The following is a 15,855-nucleotide window of genomic DNA, read 5'->3' on the forward strand; positions in this document are numbered from 1 at the left end:
TCACTCTCCGTTTGATATTCTTCGTCACTTCTCTTTGATTTCTCCGTGTTTTGCTCATTAATTATTTATGTACAACCTCCTTAAGTTGTCTTGAGATCGCCTCACTCATCCTCAGATATTAATCTCGTGTGCGTCGCCCTCAAAGTAGTACAGATTATCAAGCACGTGTTGCCGCTTCGGCTGCGCGGCCGAGACTGCCGTACTTGACGCGCAGATGCACGCGTTTCCCTTCCCCGCTACACCACCTGCTACCCGCTGACATCTTAGCTACCCCGTCCCCGCCACCGTCTGTCGCCCCGCAGGAGGGTCGCGCACGAGATTGCCGGACGTAAGTAGGTTGTTAAAAAACGAGCAGCGTGGTGGAGTACCTATGCAGTTTTGAAAAAAGTTTTAAGTAATCCGCTCACCCCAAATAGAGCGACCGACCATAATTTATTTAACGTGAGAATATTATGATGTCTGTCATCCATTTTCTGTAGAGTTTCATGGCATGTTTAGGATAACAAGTAGAATACTTACATTTTAACACAGACCCCGTCTAAGTACACGTGTATGTAGGTAGCTATGATTTCTCAGGTATTAAGTACTTATTAAGAAATAAATATTTAACTAAGTAGTACTTCAATTTACCCAAATTAGGCACAGCTAGTCCAGTGCAGTAAATGTGGTTACTTCTCAAATGCTCAAAGCATTTATCCTTGCATTTATTTCAAGTGCAGTTTTCACTAACACAGTTGGCTCGACCATCATATACTCGTACGGCGATACGGTTCACCATTCACCACCTATCACGTTGGTCTAACAATAAGCTCGGTGAGGTGTGGGTTCTTAACTTAGTTCATCTTGCGATTAATGTACTCTAACTACCCCAATTGGGATATAGTTATAAGCTTATGTTATGTTATGTTCGAGTCTATTGAGTAGGTAGGGATACATATTATGTGAGCTTTCATTTTGCATTATTATGCTTTCACACATTCTTTTCATTGACAGCGGACCGAATACCACAAACCACACTGGCCTGTAATTAAATTCTTGTTTCGGAAAATCCGAAAAAGCGCCTTTTCCCCACCCACAGTCCCCAAATGATTAAAAAAATAAAGCGAAATAAAAGAAGCGTGTTTCATTCTGAATAATAGGCAAGTAAGTCCTCAATGTTTTCATGAAAGAATTTAATACCTTACACTTCAAAAATCAAGGACGCTCCCCACGGAAGGAGAAAAGCATTTTGTTATTTGCTCGTTTCCAATTTATAGAAAAACAAAGCAATAGGCTGCTTTAGCAACAAACATCACATGTTTACGTTTAAAATTCGTACCTAATAATCAGATACTTTACTCACCAGTCCCGAATTATACCACATTTATAAGCAAAATAAGCAATTGTTTAGGGCATCACATCCTGGGGAGCACCGACTCCAAGTCCATAACTCGGGTAAGTAGTTCTTTTCTCTTAACAAAGTGCAAATTAATCTTTGCAAAAAATGTCGTAATACCACAAGAGTAGTTTTCGATCCTACTGTCAGATTGCCGGCTGCTGAGAGTAAAAAAACACTTACTTCGGCATTGGTCGCAGGGCATCCGCCCTGGTTTTATGCGGGGCGCCAAAAAAATGGAATCTTAGGATATCAAAAACACTTTAATCCGGCACTGTTACTCACATATACTAGAAGCGAAATTTAGACTGTTTATCTGTCCATTTTAATTATTATGGACTGTAGATACTTTTTTATGCCCGAAATGCTGGACTGATTTGGATAAAAATTGGTATAAGTAAATTTGAACCCAGAGATGAACTTTCTACTTTCTAGGGACAACATTTAGGATAGGCAGTAGTACGTCCTACTTAAACTTTGTGCAGACAAAGTCGCGGGCGAATAGCTAGACCTAGAGGAACGTTTTATAACAATGGGGTGGAGATCGTGGGTATGCGGAATAAACAACTTATTTCAGTGCGGAACTCTTATACTTAAATGGATTCCACTTAATTTACTTATTACCGGAATCATATTTTTTTTTTCACCTATGATGGGTTTGCTTTTGGCCCCAGACTTGCCCGAGGGCATTGACGAGGCCTAAGATCTCTATCTTTGGCTTGGAATAAACACTCCCCAGAAGGGGCCTGTTCACTCTGGCCTCGGGTTATTATTCGGAAATACAGAAGACGGCAGATAATTCCACTCCTTAGCAGTGCGCATAATGAAGGACGATGCGAAGCGCTTTGTGCGAATAGTTGGGATATCCACCAATTAGGGATGGAATCCGGCCGTATGTCTGGAAGTCCGAAGGTAAAAGGGGGATGGTGGAATGAGCTCGTGTAGATCGCGGACACACTCCCCGAAGTACAGTCTGTAGAATACCGACATACTGGCGACTTTTCGACGATGTGCTAAGGAGTGTAGCTTAGTTGTTAGCCGCGTGTCGCTGATCATCCATTAGGCTCTGCACTCCACTGAGTCCAAAGCGGTATATTCGATGTCATTCCATTTTAATAAGTTTATTTTCGATAACATGGTATTAATAATCCGCAGGGAAAAAGTAAACAATAACAACCGTAACGTTGACCTGATTGCGTGTAGCTCATCTTTTATGTCTATTGTTCGTGGGTATTGGAAATACGACGCAAATTGATAAAATACACATTTTGTACCAAAAGCCTCATTTTATCAGGTATTATTACAGTAGACTGATTTTAAATGGGAAATATTCATTCATAACCACAATTAATGTTTGTTATTACATACGTAGGTTTATTATGTATAAGTATTCTTTATTTTTTATCGAGGAGACATATTGTAGGTTTGCCTCTGATGGCATTAACTACATGGGCAGACAATTGGGGAGCGCTGAGGACTTTCACCCGGTACTTGGATGTAGTTAGTTGATGTTCGGACACTAAGGTTCGGCAACGTGGATTTCGATAGTAAGTACATTTATAGTAAATAAGTAGAAATCTTCTATCGTGTGGGTTGTGAGGTGAAATACCAACCTCACTAACCCTGGTGTCAGTAGAAATAAAAATGCATAATGTACGTATATAGCACGCCATAATTATGATATACTTACTATCATAATCACTAGTAACGGATGAAGTACTTACTCGTACTCGTAGCTGTTATAGGTTCTGGAGGCACTGTTTTTTCACGTATCACATTAGTCTAACAGAAAGCTTGGTGAGGTGTGGGTACTTAGGTCATCTTGCGATGGATGTACCTCTGACTACCCTTATTGGGATATAGACCTGAGCTTATGTTATGTTGTCTTTTTCAGTGGGTTAACCAGACAGTTATGTGTGAGTTTCAGGGCGTCGGAATAAGTAGAATACACTAAATCATTAGGTATGGTCACGAGTTCTAATATGTATACACTTTGATATCATGTCACATGAACTTTTTTGACAAATTAAACCGTAAGTCTCATTAAATGTCAAATATGATAGTGTGACAGGGTTCTAAAGTGGGTACATGATATTATAACTCATGACTGTACATGTCCGACATTATACGAAGATGAACACATTTTAGTCTACTTACTTACCTAATTTACTTCCGCAGTCCAATACACAAGGACTTTTTAAGTAGGTACACTTTCAATGAGTGATACCAGTTCATACGAATTACATAATATTCGTCAATTTTTTCGGAAGTTTTGAGCGATGCGATGCCGCCATTTCCACCGTGCCGTGCCCATTTTGTTGACGATCTTGTTAATTACCGTAACTGCATTTTTTGGCGAGACTGGACCTTTTATGAATGGCAATAAAACAAAAATGATTTATATAAGTAAGTAGGTATATATATTAGGTGATGTATATAGATTACGTACTTATATAAATTTGTAAGTATGTTATATTATATTTATTTGCATGTATTTATTGGTAAGTTGTATTTATAGTTTGTACACGCATTCCTTCAATTATTCTTTTTACATTTTTTCCTCACCTTAAGGTTGTCTGGAAGAAATCGCTTTAAGCGGTAAGGTCGGCTTTTGCCATTTACTTAGTTAAAGAGTCTTTTTGTAATTATTTCTTTTTATTTTGATGCAATAAAGTGTATTTGTATTGTATTGTAATCATTTTAGCAAAAATTTGCATAAAGTATGTCGGTTAGCAAGGTTAGCGGTGATGTCTGGTTTCACCATATGGTTTTTCCCACGGGTTTTATCCTTTGATATCGATAGGTAATAAAATAATATATCTACTCCTGTAGGAATTACGGTGATAGGTATAAATGATATCACTAACTAGACAGGTATACACATAAACTCACGCCTGTGATCCTGAATGGGGTGGACAGGCTAGTAATTAAAAGACTACTTGAAGCCAGTTTGGATTAAGTACGTGAAATCCTAGGGCAATTATGATGCTGAATATTTATTATTTTATGTATTGTATTAAGGTAAGAAGTTCCAACTGGGCACCGACATGTCTGTTGTTTTACATTTTTGTACGATGTGAGAGCCTTAAGCGCTCCCCAATTGTCTGGCCAAGTAGTTAATGTCTTCTGAAGCAAACCTACAATAACTAACGTCAAAAAAAGGTACGAAGTTTTATTTAGCTTTTATCACTTTACATCAATTTCTATAAAACTTTATACCAACTGGCTACCTACTAGATGAGTATTAAAGTAATTAGATAGACTATACTCTTAATAAAATATAATAAACCATATTTCCGCATTTGCAAAAGGTCTCACAATTCTGAAAAACATGAAACTTGGTTAGATACTTATTCATAATACTTAAGTACTTACTTATATTTAGTTGTATATATGAAAAAGGTTTCTCGGTAGAGATGGGAGGTAGATACCTGCTACCTATTATGCAGAGGGGGGGGGGGGGGGGGTTTACACCTAGTAACCGAAAAAATATTAAATATTAGTACGTGAAGAACACTTCAGCCGATACCGACCCCGCCGGCGTGGTCGACGATTTCCCTCAATCAGCGCTTATCGCTATCGACCTACTAGGGTCGATTAATTCTTTCAAATATTTTTCCTTTCTGACGACGCCCTGAGCCGAGTTTCGCGCCCAACTAGGCACCCTCAGGCCTGTTGTCTTAAATGTTGTACCGGGTGAGAGCCTTCAGCGCTCCCTATTTGTCCGGCCAAGTAGTTTATGTCATCTGCGGCAAATCTTCAATAAGTCACGTCAAAAAAAAGTGGTTGATGATAAGCACATAAATTAAGAGTTCAAGACGTAATTTGAGTAGGTATGTACTTATATGTTTATTAGCTTATTAAAGGAAGCATAGGTACGAACTACGAAGAACAGTGCACTACCAAACTACCATTCCATGTTTAAATATAAGTAAGTACAATACATTCCTTGTGAAGTAAGTAGCATCTAATTTGTTCCCTATCCGTCTTGATATCATATGACCTTAATGGATTAAATAATGTATATTAACTTAATGTAAGTACCTACATAAATTTATAGGATTAGAAGAGATCCTCATTACTATGTAGGCACATGTCTATCTTCCTTAAGCAGCAGGGGTAAGATGTAAGATTTATATTGTGCAATTTCCGCTAGAGGATCAGGTTTCTTCCTGGTTATGTTTGTGTAGGTGTGTGTTGCGTCCGTGCCTCCGTATCGGTTACCTCAGAACAACCTTCGATGTTTGCAGTTCACCTGATTGAATACCAGGTGATACTCGTATCTTTTGCTTCTACTATAAGTATATAAATTATTGGTCAGACCAGATGATTTCTACGTTAGTACCTTGTTATAAGTACCTAGCTACTCTAAGAAACATGTGTTTTCTTCTATTCTAATTAACAATGTAGGTAACCTAAATATTTAATGAAAAGTACCTATTAAAAAGAGATGTTCCTATAAAATCGATATCAAACCAAGTTTAAATCATAGTTTTATACGAGTCAGCGTTCTTTTAAAAACAAATTTACAACCTTATTTAACAACATAACATCACGCCTGTTTGCTCACAGGGGTAGGCAGAGGTGTATAGTATATACACCCACTCTTTGTTACGTACGTATGCGCGTGTTGTGTGTATTAAGAATGTGTTATGTGCATTATTGTGTCTGAGGGGGTTCAGTATACTAAAGAAAAAATAGTAGGTCGACCCCAAGTAAAGGAGACCAAGGCCAAGGAAGATGACGATTCTCAACCTGTCGTCGACGTGTGCCGGACTTCGCTGATTGATTTCAATTACGTCTATAGACGTTTGCAACTCTAACGAAACCTACACTCGTGTTTGTTATAACTGTTCGAGAGGAAACAAGAAAGAAATGTTGCTTATTCGATTGAAAGTAATCTTTTTTCAGAAATAACAGCATGGAAAGTTCCCCGAACTTCTACATTCAATGTTAGAACTTTTTCCTTTTGGTACCTACTTAAGTATTTTATCAACGTGTGTCCTTCCATAAATATTTCAAACAAACGTGATTTCACATAAGTACTTATAATTAAAAACCTACTTGAGCTGTTTATTGCGTCAGTGTACGCTCATTTTGACGATTCAAATAAAAACTTTCATAAACGTAAGTATTTCGTATGATTCTCGACAAAAACTACTAATTACAAAGTACTAAAAGTGATAAAATCGATTGTATGTCGTTGCGTTATATGCACAAAATTAATTAAACACGTTCCGGTGCGGTACCCAATTAAAAAAAAGTAAAATACAAAAGGACATCGTGCCCTTACTATCGGTGGAATGGATTTTCCATTTGTTTGTTACATAGTATACTTATAACGGCATTAAACGCAACTGGAATAGCCATCCTGTCACTCACTACTACAGTACAAATGTTTATTAGTTAGAAGGCATAATAATACTTAATATGCTGCTATGCTTATGCTGTGCTGTCTTTTTTTACGTCAAAAGGTACGCGTTTATAACCACAACAGCGCCGCAAACATATATCCGGATTTTTAATAAAAACAATACGCACCGTACTTTCTGTCAAATAATTGAATTAATGTGGAGGAAGCAAGAGAAAAGTGTCAGGATAAACGCAAAAGCAATTCCACGGTCTCTGCTTACCCTGGCGGGAAATAGGCGTGAGTTATGTATGATGTACTTTCTGTCTATATCGGAAGGAATTAAAGTAGAGATATTGTTTGCATAAGCTGAAAAACAACATCATCGTCTTCCTAGCATAATCCCGTTTTTTCACAGGCTCCGCTTACCTAACCTGAAGATTTGTCATGTCCCGTTTTTTACAGAAGCGACTGATTGTCTGACCATCCAACCCGCGAAGGGAAAACCAGCCCAATACAGGTTAGGTCACATACCTCCGAAAATGCATTTCTTAGGAATGTGGGTTTCCATAAGATGTTTTCCTTCACCACTGAGCACATGATACTGAGTTATGATCCGAACATGAATTCGAAAATAAATTCGACAATCCTGTGACCTCAAAGTGAGGCAAGCGTTCTACCAACTGGGCTACCACGGCTCTAGCTAACAAACAACATATTGTCAATAATTAATTAAATGAAAGCAACATAAGGTAGGTAAATAAGTAGGTAGTGGTTGTGATGTGATGAGACAAACTGTCGCGTTGGCATATGTCCGCATCAGTGAGCCGTCGACAGCGCGCTACCTTGTGGATGAACCTAACGAGATTTGCATAATTTAATGTCATTTTCAATGTTGTCTCAACGGTTTACTTAAGTTACCTACTCTACTCCGTCAAGATAGCAACTTAACTCATTAATCTATTTTACATTATTTTGCTCTAATCCTTTGATCTTCAATTTAACGGTTACGAAACTAATAGGACGTTCGATAAAGTTGCTCGGGAAAGATAATCCTCGAATTTAATTACCTACTTAGTTAAAAGTAATAGTTATTAGAATATAATATTTTTGATATCTTTATGACGCACGGAAAAGAGGTTTGGCGAGCCAGAATTAGAGATACGTGCTCCTATGCTGGACTGGGATCGAGTAAAACTTATAAATGTACCTACGTATTCAGCTGCTTACCTTTCTGGGCGCGACGTAAAAACATTGAGAGGTATTGAGTCCTTAATGGGCCATTATATGGGCGATGAGCTGATTACCATACGGTTCGTCATATCCATCTAAGAACTTCGCATCAAAAGTGGCTTGAAGTTGTCTTCTGATTACCTACTTGTTATTTTAATAGTCGTGGTTGGATGTAAGTAGAGCTAAAAGTCTAGTACCCGTTGGTATTTACTAGCGTTCTACGGTAGTTGCTACCGGGAGAGACAGAGAGCCCTCAGCATTCCTCATTTGTCCTGTCAAGTAGCTAATGCTATCTGAGTAAAACCTATATAAGTCTTGTTAAAAGAAGGTAGGTATAATTTATAGACCCCGCAGTGGAGCAGTGCAGATAAAAGTGATGATGATGATGATGATGATCTCTCCGACCGATTTCGGCCATGGCGACCACTTCGACTCCTAGATAAAAGTAGGTAGATAGATATAAGATGATAATGAACATAAATTCTAACATAAGTAAAATCTTATTATAATATGTTATCATACGTAAAGGAAAAGTTATGTAAGTAGTTATACTACATGGAATGCAATAAATAATTGTGAATTGAATTGTAAATACTAGAGTATAATGACAACCTTTACCAATTCTCTACAGAGGTTCATACTTGTGCTTAATAATTTTATATGTGTATCCGAACGGATAAAATGTCACTATTTGACGTTTACCACTAGTGATGTATGGAGACAAAGACCTTGTATAGAATAGACGGATAATATTTTAGAGTGACGATCAAACTATCACAGCTCTCTTTCTTCCCTATGGCAACAATCTCTGTGGAAAAAAGAAACAAACATAGACAAACACCGCTGTCTAGAACGTCAGTGTTTACCGTTTTGAGATGTTGTGGTAGTCAGCTGGATACCAAACCTGCCGTTAGTTTTTTGGTGTTTTGGGACATTATTTTAACTTTTTATATAAACAATCTGTGAAATAGTTATTCATTATGAACCATGGCTTGCGTAGCTATTGGTTGTGAGAGTAGAATGGGTGTTATAATGGAGAACGATCAAACAATGTCTCACCATGGGTAAGTTATCGACCACATAATACATGTTTGTGTGCAAGAAATACATTACCTGGTCTGGTTTTTGTAAAGTTTATTGAGCCCTAAACACGACGCAGACGCATATTTTCAGCAAAGCCGTCACATTTGTACAAATAATTGATTTCACATTTTACGTTAATCAGCTTTGACAGATCATGTACCCAAAGTATTATAAGTAGTGTTGTCCTTTGATATCGATAACATAATATTATGTTTGAATGTAACATCTACATGTTGCGTTATTCTATTCACGTTTAATTTATTTTTCGACCTGTTTCCGATTTGGATGAAGATTATATAAAGATATTGTATTTTCCAGATTTCCTAAATATCCTAATTTACGAAACAAGAAATTAAGAAACAATTAGATTCAGACCATGAAACGAGATAATTCTCTCTTCTGAAGGACGCCTTCTCCTTATTTAAGCCTGTGCTAATTACATTTCGATGTATCTTGCTTTCTATCGAGCAGGATACCAAACAAAAATATTACATAGAGATGCAGTACCAACAATATTCACTCACATATCTCACATAAGGTGAGTTTAAGTTTAGTTATAAGTTTATAGATAAATTTGCAGCTATTTCGTTTTTGTATCCTACATTAGCATGGAAAAAATATTTCAATACAATACAAATATTCTCTATTGCACAAAATAATTAGTATGAATAACTATTTTGGTAATTACCTGTGATTATTCCTTCTATAAATAATTAGTATGAATAACTATTTTTGTAATTACCTGTGATTATTCCTTCTATGTGCAATGTGTAAACATGCAATGCTTGTGTATTTGTGTGCTCCACGTTAATATGTGCCATTCTTGCAGGTAAAGTTATAACGACCAGAGCCGACACTATACACTTCTAAAGAAAGTGAACAAGAGGAAATATTTTTTTTTATCACCAAAAGTCGGAATTGTTCAGTGCTTCGTAGTCATTGTATTCTAACTATATTGAATAAAAATCTTATAAAGAAGTATTTGCTTTTATTCTTTAATCGCATTGAGATAATCCCCGAAATATACTAGAAGGTCGTCTACTTCTTGTATCGAGAGCCGATTCGATTTCCGGTCAAGTCAATGAAAAACGTGTATTTAATTTTTATAAAAGGGTAGGTATGTGATTTATAGCAACCAAAGGGTGGCCGCAATGTCGTATTAAAATGATACTATAGTATATGTGGACTAGATGGACCGTCCTCGACCTCCTCGGCCATAACACCTTGCGAAATGACATAGATTCAAAAATGATAAATTGACCTTTAACAAGTTTGTCCATGATAATTACGTTGAATAAGTGGTTCTGAATCTGTCACCGCAACGTACGGTTCTTCTTAGGTATCTTTCTATCAGGGTACAAATAGGTATCGTTTTAACTAATTGTGGTTCTACCCACCCAGGTATGGATACTAGGTCGTTATTTCTGTATTTAATTAATCATTCAATTTGTAATGTATATTTTTTTAGATCTTGGACTAACATGAAATATTTAGCCAATAATAATGTCGATAAAGACATGGAACGGCACTAGTGGTTCTGATACAAAAACATATATGACGGCGCATCCTACTGCGTCGGGTGGTTTCGTCTGGACGAAGTTGGAACAGAGTGTTCGACAGCCGACACTCTAGCGAAGCGTCGTGTCTCTGGCAGCACTACGCCATCTTGTTTATGACTTTTTGAGCTAGCGCGCCAAGATTTGCGACGAATCGCTAAATTCCTGTGTGATTATTGTGATTTTAATTAGAATTTGTGAACTGTTGTGTTATTGCAGTTAAGGATTAGTTGTCGGTGTAATTAACTTTGTAATGTTATTGGATTACCTAAATTGAATTTTTATTACATTATATAGAGTTGAAGTATTTCTTGAAGTTATAGTTTTATTCAGTGTCTAAACTTTATTTAAATTACTTGGATCGAGATGTGTGATAGTGAAGGCCCCTCTGAACTCATATCAGAAGTGGGATCTGAACAACACGAACAACAAGCTAAACACCCGGACCGTGATAAACTCACCGAATTTTCGACCAATATGGAGGCCATGTTAGCGCGAGTTTTAATGATGGCGCAAACTCAAAATGTTGTAAGTACTAACACGCCAAAGCTTATTGAATTCAATCCTGATGACCCAGAAGCTGATATAGAGGGATGGTGTAAACTCACTGAAGTAATAGTGCAGAAGAAACGCCTCGAAGGAATAGATTTGCTCATGGCTCTTACTAATGCGCTTAAAGGGCGTGCTGCTTCTTGTTTGACTAAACTGAATCTGAATGAATTAACCTGGGACGCTGTGAAACATAGCTTGTTAGCCAAATTATCTAAGCCTAAGCTCATTCAAGACCACTTTGATGATATTCTCAGATTTCAAATTAGAAATAAAGAAACTGCAACAGAATCTGCACTCCGTCTGTGGAACATGATTGAACAAGTTCCAAATATGGATTTGTCTGAAGAAGTATTAACTGCATTTGTTGTATCACTGCTGTGTCAAAAAGATAACTTGTTACGTAGAGAGCTAACTGCACATGTAATAACTACCCGAGCCCAATTATTCAGAATTCTCGGTGGTGTTATTCTAAAACGAAGACTGGATGTTACCGATGGATATCAAGAGCCAGAATCAAAGCGATCTCGTATTGCAGAGACAAGATTTCCTGGAAACTGCCATTATTGCGGGATATCTGGACATAGACAGTTCGAGTGTAGAAAGCGTAGAGAAGAACTTGGAATGTCTAAACCAAAAGACAATTCAAACATGACCCGTCGTCAGGACAAAACAAATGCTGTGTCCTGTTATGCATGTGGAAAACCAGGCCACATAGCACCTGCGTGTCCTGATAAGAAGAGCGGTGGTGGGACAGCGACAAAGGACATTAACCTTTGCGAGCATCGCCCGTCCAGAGCTACATTCATGACATCTTCCGGTGAGCAAATTCCTTTTTTATTTGACAGTGGTTCATCTTGTTCAATTATAAAAGAAAGCTTATGTGACAAGTTTCAGGGTACTGTGCGTAATAATCTTGTTTTTCTTACTGGTATTGGTGGGGGTGATAGAGGTATAGAATGTACTTCACAGATATTGAGCACGGTTAAAATTGAGGATATTTCTGTCACTTTGAACTTCCATATCGTTCCTGATGATGCCATTTCGGAGTCGGTAATAATCGGTCGAGACATTTTAGATGAAGGTATAAGCGTGAAAATTGAAAATAATAATTTAATTTTTACTACCAAAGAACAAACCAATTTTTGCAATTTAGAATCAGCGGTTCTAGATTTTTCCCAAATTGATACTGATTTACAAGGCGAGGACAAAACAGCACTTCTAAAATTGCTTAGTAAATATGCCGAATATTTTACCGAGGGTATTCCTGTTAGGAGGGTTAAGACAGGTAGTTTGGAAATTAATCTGATAGATCCTCACAAAACAGTTCAACGACGCCCATATCGATTAGCACCAGTTGAAAAACAGATAGTTCGTGAAAAGGTCCAAGAGCTCTTAGATGCGGGAGTCATTCGGGAAAGCTCTTCGCCCTTTGCTAGCCCGATAGTTTTGGTAAAGAAAAAGAACAATACCGACCGAATGTGTGTTGACTATCGTGAGCTTAATTCAAATACTCGACCCGAGCATCACCCATTGCCTCGCATAGAGGAGCAGATAGACCAACTTGCTGGTGCTAACTATTTTACGGCATTAGACATGGCGTCCGGATTCCATCAGATCCCGATTCATCCGGACTCTGTTGAAAAAACTGCATTCGTAACTCCGGAAGGACAATACGAGTACCTAGCAATGCCCTTCGGGTTACGAAATGCGCCATCTGTTTACCAACGATCCATTACTAAAGCCATACATCACCTCGATAGAAAGCCTTTAATTTATATGGACGATGTCTTGTGTCACTCTTCTGACATCTCCCAGGGATTGCAAAGTTTGGACGATGTCTTAAAAGCTTTGACCGAAGCCGGCTTCACATTAAACCTGCGAAAATGTAAATTTATGAAGCAAAAGATAGACTATTTAGGCTATTCAATTCAGTTTGGAGAAGTTAGACCAAATTCTCTGAAAATTCAGGCACTTGTAGATGCACCACCACCGAAGACAGCAACAAATGTTCGTCAATTTCTCGGCCTTGCCTCCTATTTTAGAAAATTTATACCAGGATTTACAAAAATCGTTGGACCATTGTATCCGTTAACGAAATTGAAAGGACCAATCAAATGGACTGATAAACACGAAGATATCCGTAACACCATAGTAAGCATATTGACATCCAAGCCAGTGCTTACTATTTTTGACCCGGAACTGCCCGTCGAATTACATACTGACGCCAGTTCCGAGGGTTATGGGGCAATACTCTTACAAAAGAAAAATGGCTTACCTCACGTTGTGGAATACTACAGTCGGCGAACGTCCGAAGCTGAATCACGATACCACTCGTACGAGCTGGAGACGATGGCAGTCGTGCGAGCCGTCGAACATTTTCGACATTATCTTTATGGTAGGTCTTTTACAGTAGTCACGGACTGTAATTCGCTTAAAGCTTCGAAATCTAAAGTTGACCTAACCCCACGCGTTCACCGCTGGTGGGCATTTCTTCAAGCCTATGATTTCGACATAATATATCGAGAGGGGCGGGGAATGGAGCACGCTGATTATTTTTCTCGTAATCTCCAGCCTGATGTAAGCCTACCATCCACATCTAAAGATCCTGTTACTAAATCTGTCCAATTTGTTGAATTGCATCAAGATTGGCTCGCCGTTGAACAAAAACGGGATAGTGAAATTCAAGATTTAATTGCAAAACACAATAATAACGAATTTCCTGACTCTGTTGGGCATAGTTACGACGTTAGGGACGGAATTCTATATAGAAAAATAACGCGAAATAAAATGACTTCTTGGTTACCCGTCGTACCCCGTTCACTCATTTGGACATTGATTAACCACGTGCATAACGAAATACAGCATTTAGGATCTGATAAAACTCTTGACAAATTGTACGAACAGTACTGGTTTCCGCAAATGTCCAAATGTGTGCGAAAATTCATTGATTCGTGTATTATTTGTAAAGCTTCAAAAGGCCCTTCAGGCGCTCAGCCCGTTCAGTTACACTCGATTCCCAAATCACCCGTGCCGTGGCACACTATACATATAGACTTTACGGGGAAACTCAGTGGAAAGAGTGATCGTAAAGAATATTGCTCTGTAATCATAGACGGATTTTCGAAGTATATTTTGTTGGAACATACCACATCCTTAGATTCCAACAGCGCAGTACAAGCTTTAAAGAAAGCCGTTTGCCTGTTTGGCACACCAAAACGCGTGATCGCAGATCAAGGCAGATGTTATGCTAGCGCCGAATTCAAGAAATTCTGCGCTGAGCATAAGATCGACCTTCATTTTATTGCGACAGGGTCTAGCAGGGCTAATGGCCAAGTGGAGCGGGTAATGCGGACGTTAAAAAGCTTACTTACTATTGTCGAAAATGACCCTAACAAAACGTGGCGTGAGGAACTCGGCAATATTCAATTAGCAATCAATAGTACGAAGTCTACCGTTACCAAATACTCACCAACGGAGCTAATGCTAGGTATTCGTGCTCAATCTTTAGGATTATCTAAAATTTCATCAGTAAGCTCTGCTGAACATAATGCTCCTATAGATGTGGATTCTATCCGGGAAAATGCTTCGAATAATATTCAGAAAGCAGCGGCGTCAGATACAAAACGTTTCAATCAGGGTCGTGCCACTATTAGGCCGTATAAAAAAGGTGATTACGTTTTTATTAAAAGTAGTGAACGAAATCAAACCAAATTAGATAGGAAGTTTAGGGGTCCGTTTGTAATAACATCCGTATTAGAAAACGATCGTTACGAATTAAAAAGCATTAACGGCTCACATCGTGTCTACAAATATGCACACGAGAACTTGCGCTCAGTACCCCAGGGACTTGATGGGTTGCTCGAAATTACTACTAGTCTCATGAATGATGAGGAGGCCGAGACGGCGTCGGAAACTGTTGACGATTTACATTCTGTTATTGATCACGAAGATCAGAGAGATCCAATTTGCAACATGTTACGCGAAGATCCTAATACCACCACCGCTCATTCAGACACCCTCACTGCTGGGTCAGAGACTCTAAGTGTTTGTTCGGATCCTGAAACGCTAGATGTACAATGTGAGGTTGAAGTTTACACTACTGAGCAAGATTAAAATAGAGGTTGGTATCAAGAGATAAATTGTTGAACCAAAATGTAACCTTGTATATGTTGGATATTGAACTATGGGTTAACGTGGTCGTAAGGATAGTGTCATCCAAGCCAACTCACTGCGGGTTGTTGCAAGGATACACCCATCCGGTCCAGTTAACGAAGTCAAGTGTGTGGTTAACGTGGTCGAAGGGACAGTGTCATCCGAGCCAGCCTATCTTGGGCGGTTGCAAGGATACACCCGTCCGGTCCAGTTAACGTGGTCGAAAGGACAGTGTCATCCGAGGATGCACCCGTCCGGTCCACCGGTATAGCTGGTCGAATGGATGGTGTCGTCCGGTCCAGGCCTGCTTAGGCTGGTCGTAAGGACACACTCGTCCGGTCCAGATTGTTGAGTTACTCATTAAGACAGTGTCGTCCGGTCTAGGTCTATGCAGGCTGGTCGTAAGGACACACTCGTTCAATCCAGATTGAAAAGTTGGTCAAGAGGACAGTGTCGTCCGGGCTATGCCAACGCAGGCTGGTTGTAAGGACACACTCGCTCAGTCCAGGCTGTTGAGTTGCTGGGATGAAACATGCCGTCTGGTCCTTCTATAA

General features: G+C 38.8%; 1 protein-coding gene across 5 annotated transcripts in view; it reads left to right on the plus strand.

The window, feature by feature from the left end:
• Positions 1-15,855, plus strand: part of LOC126366222 (probable glutamine--tRNA ligase) — a 76,819-nt gene that overhangs the window by 51,490 nt on the left and 9,474 nt on the right. Inside the window, exon 1 of one of the 5 annotated variants that reach the window (XM_050009261.1) lies at positions 1,395-1,434. The exons of the other annotated variants lie outside the window; for them this stretch is intronic. The gene's annotated coding sequence lies outside the window, so the exon portion shown is untranslated. Of the gene's footprint in view, positions 1-1,394; positions 1,435-15,855 lie in introns of those variants that run through there. 5 annotated transcript variants of the gene reach the window in all.

Source organism: Pectinophora gossypiella, chromosome 4 (genome assembly GCF_024362695.1).
Source record: "Pectinophora gossypiella chromosome 4, ilPecGoss1.1, whole genome shotgun sequence".
In the NCBI taxonomy this organism is placed as follows: Eukaryota; Metazoa; Arthropoda; class Insecta; order Lepidoptera; family Gelechiidae; genus Pectinophora; species Pectinophora gossypiella.